Source organism: Malus domestica, chromosome 14 (genome assembly GCF_042453785.1).
Source record: "Malus domestica chromosome 14, GDT2T_hap1".
Lineage (NCBI taxonomy): Eukaryota > Viridiplantae > Streptophyta > Magnoliopsida > Rosales > Rosaceae > Malus > Malus domestica.
This window is the reverse complement of record NC_091674.1, coordinates 18,711,531-18,721,876: the sequence shown is the minus strand read 5'-3', so window position 1 is coordinate 18,721,876 and position 10,346 is coordinate 18,711,531.

The window sequence follows — 10,346 nt, the reverse complement described above, 5'->3', positions numbered from 1 at the left end:
TCAAAGGATTGAAGAAAGCTAAAGTTAAAAGCCAAGTGGTCACGCGGGCTCGTCAACTTCTGTAAGTAACGCGTCCAGTTACCCACTATATGGCTAACAACTTCCCAAAAGTTCTACACCAAAACCTACGGCTGCATAAGCTACGTGGGCTTGTCTGCTTATAAAAAAAGTAGCACGCTTGCCGTTGGTCGAAGAGTCAAAGGTTAGGCGTAAACAAAAGAAACGAAGATGAAGAAAAACGAAGGAAGCAAGTTTATTAAGTTTTCTAGCAAAATTGATAAGCAAATAGCAAAGGTCAAATGAGTTCAAGCAAAGCAAAAAGAAACAAGGAAAACAAAGAAAATCCTAAAGGCTACCTAGAAGACTACTCTTCAGTAGCTTGGGCATCCTATAACTACTTGGTTGCCACACCTTCAGCAGCCATAACACTCTCAGTAATGGCATCATCTAGCGCTTCACACCCGACTGGCCCAACCTGGGCATCAACTTCTCCGACTATTTAACCAATGGAAGCCTCAAAAGTAAAGGCAAGCAAGTCTTCTTGAGAAATAAAGAATGTCTCGAAGTCTTTCCCAGCAAACTCAAAGTCAGATGGCCTACCAAAGAGATGATCTTTATAACCCAGCTTGTAGAAATTGCCTAACTCTGAACAAACGAAGCCTCGAGTTCAGCCTTCTCGCCCTTCAACTACTCGTTCTCTTCGAGCAAACCACCTTAGAGTTTTAACATTTGGGGTTTAAGCCTGTTGATGATTTTTTTGAAGTGGATCATTTGGCTATAAGGAGCAATCAACTCTTCATCTTTTGTGTAAGCAGCAAAACGAAGCTCATAAACGGCACGCTTAAGATCTTGAATCTGAGGTATGTAACAGCCAATCTCTTTTTCTGCACTTTCATACTTAACTTGGATCGCATCAAGCTTAGTCTTTAAGTCAACGATCTTCTGGCAAGTGATTTCAAGCTGCAGAGAAGTAAGGGCAGAGATATCGGACCCCTTCAAAATGACGAGCTTAAACTCCAACCTCTTAATCTTCTCGGCAGAAGAATAAGCCTCAGCTGCTATAGTTGTTGCCATCTCCTTGGCAGCCTTGGTATCCTCTTGGTCAATGAGCATAAACTCGGCTGCCAGAATCGTAGTTTTCTGCATCATGGCAAGCAAAGCAGTTCTCCTATATTGAGTTGTATGCTTCGCAAAGGAACTTGGGCAAATAACCCCTTTAACACCATCAACAAGATTGGCATACGCGTCCACGTCTTCAAGCAGATCTGGCTTTAAAAGATCACAAATCTCAACAGCCTCTCCAGAAACAGGCTTGGTGGATTTCTCACAACAACCCACACAAGTAGTCTCTTCTTTCTCAACAGGCAAACTAGTCTTAAAAGCAAGAAGAATAGGCATTGGTGCCACTTTAGCATCAGGGTCCACCTTATTGCACTTCATAGTTACAAGCCTCTCCATATGTGCACTAGACTTAACTCTCAACGGATGTCTCAATACAGACTTCGGCACTAGGAGCACGACGAAACCTCTACTCTGAGCAATCTTTTCAGCAATCGTACTAGCTATTTTCAACATAGCAGGCGTCATACGCTCAAATCTAGCAGCCTCATCTTTCTTTCCTTTGGAAGAAGTCAAGTCAATCACAAGCCTCTTAGCAATATGCGGACCTTCATGAGCAATAGAGGAAGCCTTCAGCTTTTTCTCAACTAGCATCTCTTGAGTAGGTGAGGAAGATCTCTTCTTTCTACCTTCATTCATAGCAGGCTCCACGACAACGATCGAAAGAGCTAATGCATCCGTATTGATCCGCTTTATCTCCTTTCTCGATGGTAGCCCACATTTCTCCCAGCGAAGAGGATTAAGCAACCAACGCCATTCACGGTACTCAACAAGGATACCTAAAGTAATGTGCACCTTTTTCATATTTGGAGAAGTCTTGGGAATTGAGCCAAATTCCAAATCTACATAAACAGAGAATGACAATCAACAAATTAGAGAGCAGCTCAGTAAGCATAGAGCAGCCTAAAGATCAACCTCAACTGCCCATAAGCCAGGCCTTATGATGTATCTTTCTCGGCTCAACTAGACAGCAGAGGAGCTTAACCCATGCTAGCTTTTCCCTCATTCTTCTCTCTCACACCAGCAGGCAGGAGGCTTACATGCCCAGCATTCCAGCATTCCAGCAGCCTAGGAGGCCCGCGACCTCCTCATTTCAATCAATAGCCAGCTTGGCCTGCGTCAGGTCCAAGATCCCATAGGGCTTGAGCCATGTGGCTTGCCCAACACTCCGCCCCAAGCGCCTCAAGCCACAACCCCAACCGTCCAACTACCCTTGGCTGTAGCCAAGCCCAAGTCATAGTCCCTGCCACACCACCTCTTCGGCCTATACCAAGTCGACTCCTGGCCCCTATCAATTGATGTGCCGCACCACCCTGACGGCTGCCCTGAGGTAGCATCCAAGAAGAAAACAAGGAAAATTAAATTTTACTTACCTCGGTATGGCGCAAAGAAGACAAAGAAATCAACGGAAGACGGTTCTTTGCACGGACAAGCAAAGAAGAATGCTAGAGGAGGGGGAACAAATATCCTCTAGCTTTCTCTCTTTCTTATAAGGATAAATAATTGCCCTCTGAAGTTGATTTAATCCCCTACTTAAGGTAGGCTTAAATAGGCTTTGATGGAGATTTACTTCCCTTTCCTAGAAGAATCTAATTCCAAGTCAAAATGGGAATCTACATCAAAATAGGAAACAATCTTATGTTTCCTAAAGCAAGGGAAAATCTCTACACCTGCTGCCATTTCTTACGAGAATCCCAACAAGTGTGGGGGCTTATGTGGAGCCAAAAATAATCAAGAAAATTATAAAGGTGACACATGACCTTTGGGTTAAAATGATAAAATTACCCTCGAGGCACACTAGGATTCCCACGCGCATGCAACGAACAATAACGACTCAATCAAGGAAGAGTCAAAGGTGATCAAAATGGTATTTATTCAAATCCCTCTCATCACTCATCATCAAATCCTTATTCAAAATGTAACTCCCAATTTCCTATTTAATTTAGGATTAATTGCCATATTAATTGCAAGATATTATTTCACATAATATCTTGCAATTACTCACACAATTTCACCATACATGGCCAGCCATTATTCTCCAAATAGGGTCAGTCACTTCCCTATAAATAGCCCTATTATCCAACTAAAAAGCCAAGCCATTTGCTACCCACAAACTCATAAACACATTCTTTTCATAATTCTAACTTTGGCATCGAATATTCTTCGGCCAAAGCCCCCCATTCATCGTGGGCGCGTGAGACTTTTGGCCTTAATTTTAGGTGTTATTATTTTGCAAGTGCATTTTCGTCAAAGGAGAAGACGGCATAAATTTGCATCCACAAGGTGTTACTAGGGTACTATATTTGGCACACTAACAGCCGAATTTGATATTGAACTTCGTAGAACTAGCAACCTTATCTTTAGGCTCTAGAACTCGAAGGCCGAGACGTGTTCAATCCTTGGCCGCAATCGCAAGATCAAGAAGTCAGCAATGCGCCCAACGCCACATCAACATTCATTTTACTCCTCGGCTGAACTTAGTCGTCAAGTTGGCACTCCCCACATTCAACCAAAAGACGTAATTAGCTTATTAATTACTCGGCCTGCGCACCACGTAGACTAGGTAGTTTTTATGGTCAACACCTATTCCATAATACGAAAATATTAAATTTTACCAAAAGAAAAATAGGAAAAAAATTGTCACTGCACAATGAATTGCCCCCTTGATCTGTATAGTTTTGCTAGCTTTCCACTTTAGTCCCTATCATTTCAATTTGACAAATTTTAATTACTTTATGCAATCAAGTCAAAATTGTAAAATCCATCAAATTGAGAATTTGAGTACCACAGTTATAAACTGAACTCAATTATTGAATTTGATCAAAACCAACTATTGCTGACATATTAATTAAATCTCGATGACGTAAAGATAAAAAAAATTAGAGATAATAGTTTATTATTAACGACGTACTAATTGAGATTTGAAAATTTTAACCAATTTCCCAAATAAAATAAGCTATTCTACAATTGGGGTGACTTAGTAATTAGAAATGAATTTTAAACTCATATTCCACACTAGTATGTCGTGAGTTCGATTATTGACGCTGATAAATCGCATGATGATGTCAACGGTAGATTAAAATACTTCTGTAAGTCTTTTTAACTTATGAAAAGATGAATTGTCTTATTGAACTATTTTTCAAAAACAAAAAACCAAAACTTTAGTTCAAGAAACGTGCAACCTTCTTAAACATGCAACCCATACGCGACGCGCTAGCAGAACGCGTGACGATAGCTTCCAAGGTTAACCGCCAAAGCCACAGAAACAGGAAACCGCGACCGCAACGGCTCCGCGGTTTGTCTCCAAGATGTTAAAGCTCATGGGGCCCACCGGAGTCGGAGGGAAGGAGAGGAGAGAGAGAGCACAAAAAGCGGTGACGAGGCGCTGCCGACGCGAAACTCAAAACGCATCTCAATTATTTTCACATCTCATCGACCGACTTCGCATCGCCACGCGACGCTCGCGGGAGCTTAAACCACCGTCCGATCCGAAGCACCACATGGAGAGACAGTACACAAACTAATAAACAAAACGTTACCGCCCAACGTCGTTTTGGCTCCGTGCGGCGGTTAATGTATTTGTGCGTAAAACTTGGATCGATTCATAGTACCCCTCTTCTAAGACTAACCACTCTAGTTTACGCTTGGTTAAAAGTTAACCATGGTAAGCTAATCAACGATATTCACTAGGGATATGGCCGTCTGTTCAATTATCTTATTAATATTTGTCTTTATCTTGATTACTTAGTTTGGTTGGAGATTATCCAACAAAAGAAGAAAATTATTTGGAGATTTGACTCACTCTAACTTTTCTAGACGATTTCATGGACTCCAATTGTTTGACTTACGCTATTTCTTTTAATAAGGTGAATGAGGGCTTAGGGGATGTATTGCTATTGGGCGGTCGGATAACAAATTTCTCACGTGTTTGAACATATTTTTTGTGCAATCAATCACACTTTAATGTTCTGCTTAATTACAAACGATACTACGAAAGGTTCAACAATTACAATAGAGATCGTTTTTGTATAGAAGAAAGGAAATATATATTTGCTTTACAGTGGGTTTGTTATGAATGACTTTACTTGGACGTTATTGAGCATTAAGTTGATTTCAACAAATGAATTAACTTCGTCAACTTAAAAGAATGAAGAAAGTTGCAGATGACGCTTTACAGCAGTTGCGGACAATAATTATGTCGATTCTCCTCTCCCTAGCAACTAACTATGTAGGCCATTAACACTATCACTCAACTAAAAAAAAAATTAAGAATGTTGATCAATTTTAACAAATTATATTTAGCATCCTTGTGATTTAGGATGTGGTGCTTTCGTCTTTGTCTTTTGAAATTGGCACTTTAGTATCAGAATGTTACATTACTGACTCTTTCACCTTCATTATCAATTTAGCTACTATTTTTTACACTATGCTCAATCAGCCAGACATTCGGCGATGAAGTGACATGTGTTCAGTCGAGATGGCGCACCTTTTCAGACTAATGCGGACCGAGCGTCTTGCTCGACCTTGGTTATCTAATCTCGTCTCTTTGAGCACCGCTCTGGCCACCTTTACGTCTCATTCTAGGTCTTTGCTACTGACCGTGAGCCGCCACGTAGCCTAATTGACATCTGGGTAGACATGTTCTTAGCGACTTGTGCCATAAAGCTATCAGCCTGCCTACGTGCCTCTAGCGGTTGGAAAGCTCTTTACATATCCTAGTCGGGCTAAGCTTATAGGCAGTCAGCTTTAGCGCTCGGGAGTATCCTCTACTAAACCCCTTGGACCTTCGACTTTTCGTTGCCTCTTTCCTGACCTAAACCACTATGTGGGCCTAATAGTGCCCAATACTAACACCTATAATCAAGACAGATTAACATGTGTTATGGGTAAAAAGAACATAGCTTATGTGTGATATATAGGTTGACTATTAAAAAAAATATATCATATACGCAGGTAACTTGTGATGCAAGTTGATTTAGAAAAAAAAAAAAAAAAACACAAATCTATGATATAGGTAGCTTACACGTGATCATCTACTTATTCGATGAGTAAATAAGAATAAAAATATTTGACGAAAATTTTTCAACTCAAGCTCCACTCTAGGTTTACAACAAAATGAAAAAGTAAAGAAATAAGGAGAAATAAGGAGACTAAGGCAAAATCTGAGTTGGTAACGGGGTTGACACATGCCTTCTCACAATTACGAAAAATAATTTAGGCACAACCTTTTCCATAGTTACAGAAGAGAACGCTTCTTATAAAATTAGATTTCCATCAAGTTTTCTCTTTTAAATTTTGTATATCTAGTTCTTGTAGTAATTTTCTAACTGTTGCCTAGGTTCCAAAAAAAACTTCAAAAGAGAACATGCCAACAAAAACACCTTTTTAAAATTCTAATAGTTTAAATTGAATATTTGTTTTCACTTTGTATAAGATTTCTTTGTTTGCATAAAATAATAGTTCCTTGTAACTCTAACACTTGAATTTCTTTCCGCCCCGATTAATGTCTTTTGTTAGTGTAAATAGAATTATTCTCCACCCCGATTAATGTCTTTTGTTAGTGTAAATAGAATTATTCGAATCAATCACATTGGTATCTCCTCAAGTGGTATATCTGTAATATGTGTTTCCTTTTGTCTTTTTTAACAACTCTCTTAATTGCATGTATCATGAAATTAAAATAATTAAAAATTTAACATCATTAAGATGAAGCCGAGACTGGTAGCGTAGATATGTAACTAAGTAAGGTATTAAAGCAATTGATGGGTGATGGAGCTTTGGTTAAGCAAAGCATGGTGTTTGAAATATGTTCACTACTTTTGTAAAGTCATTTTAAGCACGCCTTAAGCCACTCGGGTTAGTAAGGGCGCTCCATCCTTACGAATGGGGTAGCAAACAAACAAACACACAATACAAACATTATTAAGATGAAAACAAATTGCACATGACTTGGGATTAACTATGCAACTAACGTCTAATTTCACAACACTTTAGAATTTGATAATGGAAGAGACGACGAAATATGTAAGTTATATTGTAAATGACTTCACACAAACCAAAGTGCACACACACCATGTCACCATTGGATATGCTTGAAACAAGCATACTAGCGTAGTAATTCGATTGTTGAGACTGAATCTTACATTGATATGATGAAAGACTTTGCATTGGCTTATAATTAGTAAGTTGGGCTTTTTTTGATATTGTCAATTGAGTTTATAGTGAAACTACAATTTTCTTTATAGTATCAGAGCATGTTTGTCCCACGTATGAAGTCAAACAGCCACACGCTGTCCACATCACCCTGTTGTGTTGTTCATGTGTTATGATTGAAAATTCGTCACACGTGAGTGAACGGGTTGAGCATGAATCCCACACTGATGAGAAGTGAAACCTTACATGGGCGTATAAGTTGAACTACTCTTCATATTTGCATTTATACTGAAACCACAACTTTCTTCCGTGATAAAAGGGACAAAGGGTTGTCATGTATTTTACTATAAAAAATAGGCCAACATTCGATCTTCGTTTAGTTTACTTATCTAAAAGTAAACCCCTAAATTTCAAACTTTAAAGCTTACATACTAAACCGAAAACAATGTAAGTTAATTTAGTTTGTATCGGTTCATAACTAGAGCAATAAAAAAATTATTGAGTTTTTATGATACAAACACGTGACATGATTTATTGTACTTATATTTCCGTTTGACAACACGTAGCACAGATGAACTTGGATTTACCATTTCCGATTTAGTTATTAATTTGGGTTGTTAAGTATATAACTAGGGTTGAATTTCTTTCCCCCAAATTTCTCGAGTGCCAAGTGCGTGAGTTATTGTGTTAATGTGAAGGGAATGACGACAATAGTCACCGACTTGCTTTAATGAGACAAGAATGAATATGACACTCACCTTAAAATTTAGAGTTTGAATTAATTTTCTAACCGACGGCCTCAGATTTCTATTTGTGTAGAAGAGACTTAAGTTTCTAACTCTATTTTTTTTTTCACCCAAAAAACATGGGCCGAGCTACAGCTAACAGTGAGTGCCTCCGTGCCTAGCTGGAACCGATGCGAATGACTGTACCTCTTCAAGGAGATGCTGCTCCTTAAAGAAGACGATGATGCTTTTTGTTTTTAGTTGTTTACTTATTTATTTTTAGTTTTGTTAGTTGTAATTTCTAAATCTTATAAAAAAAATTAGTGATCATTCCACGTGACACCATATAATTGGATAGGTGAGAACTATTCGTGTGCAACATCTGCACACTAAAAAAAATGTGACGGAAAGAAAGAATGACTAAATTGATTTACGAGACTCATTTTCAGGAATTAAATTGATGATTTTTCTAGGGTACCCAATTTTCTATTTCAAGGACCATCTTGATTGAAATGTCTAATTTTTTGGACCAATTGTAATATAAATCCTTATATATTGGTGTTGTCTTTTATATTGTATATTACATCTGTTTGTATCATACTTGACCAATCCCAAAACTACTGAGCACCGGTCAACGTTATACCGTCAATGACCCAGAAGAATTTCCCTCCAACCAGGAGGCCAATCACAATGCGACACGTGTCAACATTAGAAGCCAATCACAACACGACACGTGTCAATGTCAGAATGAAACTAGAAACGCTCTTTTATAAATAGAGATCATTCTCTCACAATATTTCCTAATGTCATTTGTACTAAATCATTCACTAGTACTCACTAAATGAGAGCTTAAACCTATGTACTTGTATAAGCCTTTCACAATTAATGAGAACTCCTCTACTCCGTGGACGTAGCCAATCTGGGTGAACTACGCACATCTTGTGTTTGCTTCCCTGTCTTTATCCATTTACATACTTATCCACACTAGTGACCAGAGCAATCTAACGAATGTCACAAACTTAACACTTTCTGTTGTACCAAAGTTCTTACTGATTTTGTGCATCAACAACATCTTTTGATTATCTAACAATGGAAATAAGTTCAAGGTAAAATATCATCGAGGCACCGCATAATCAACGGAGTTTCCATTCACTTGTTGGAGCGAGTATGTTAATGACAACCCAAATCCACTTTCCTTATCATTATCTTTACACCAAATCATCATGTCATGTTGTTCATCGAATACAAATATAATCTTTTTGTAAAGTCTAGCTTTAAGTGTTCGGCTTTCCTTGTCAAATATTATAATTGAATCATCACACATGCTCAATCTAACTTTAGAATATAGTCAGATTATGGGATGTTGTTGTTGGAGTAAATGTTCAAAATGTGGCACATTTAAACTCAAAGGTTTGTTCATGCATGTGCATTTCATATCTCTATTTGTGTTGCATTCTATCTAGTTTGATTGTCTAGTCAGTTTTGCGCGCTGACTTCCAGCTATCTAAGCACACAAATTAAGACAGCCTACATGGACTGACTAACACCCTTCTGATGGTAGTCAGTTTTTGGTCATTGATATGCCTAGATTTCTTTTGTAGCTAACAAGTGTCCTGGAGACAAGTTGGTTGATGGAAATTCTGATTTCCTTGGGTATATTTGTTCCTTAGGGTTTCATTTTGTTCTTGGGGGTTTAGAACTTAGTTTTAGAGAGAAAGAAAGTTGCCTTAAAGGCTTGAAGCTTGCATCTTCTCCATTTATGAACCTTAACTGCCAAACCTTCCTTATGCATTGAACACCCAATCATGGTCTATTAGGGTGGGTTGCATTGTTTTAAGGTTTTACATTTATGTCTTGGTCCGGTTTTAAGCTTTAAATTCGATTTTTTAGACCAAACTTTTGGATTCAAGTTAGGTTCTTCCTTTAACTGTTTGACTGGAGAATCTGACCGGTCATTTGAATCCAGATTTCATGTGCATATCATAAAATCATATCCTATCATTAATCGTGTTGATCTCGGTGCCACAAAGTAAAAAGCTCAGAAGGAGCTACCATCTCATGAAGATTGAATGAGTCCATCTTGTGTAAGGTAAGGTTGCACAAAGGTAAAGCTGCTCCATATATAGGTATCTAGGAATTGAGATCGTGCGATCTTTGTATGAACTTTTGTTTACACTAGTGGATTGGACTTAGTGGAGAGTCCTCGATTTTTTTGTAACCCAGAGATGGTTTTTTCCGGCAAAAAATGTCTTGTGTTCAAGTTATGTTTATTGTGTCACACATCCTACATACACATACATGGTACATATATCTGTTGAACAATTAAATGGTATGTGCTCACTATCATGC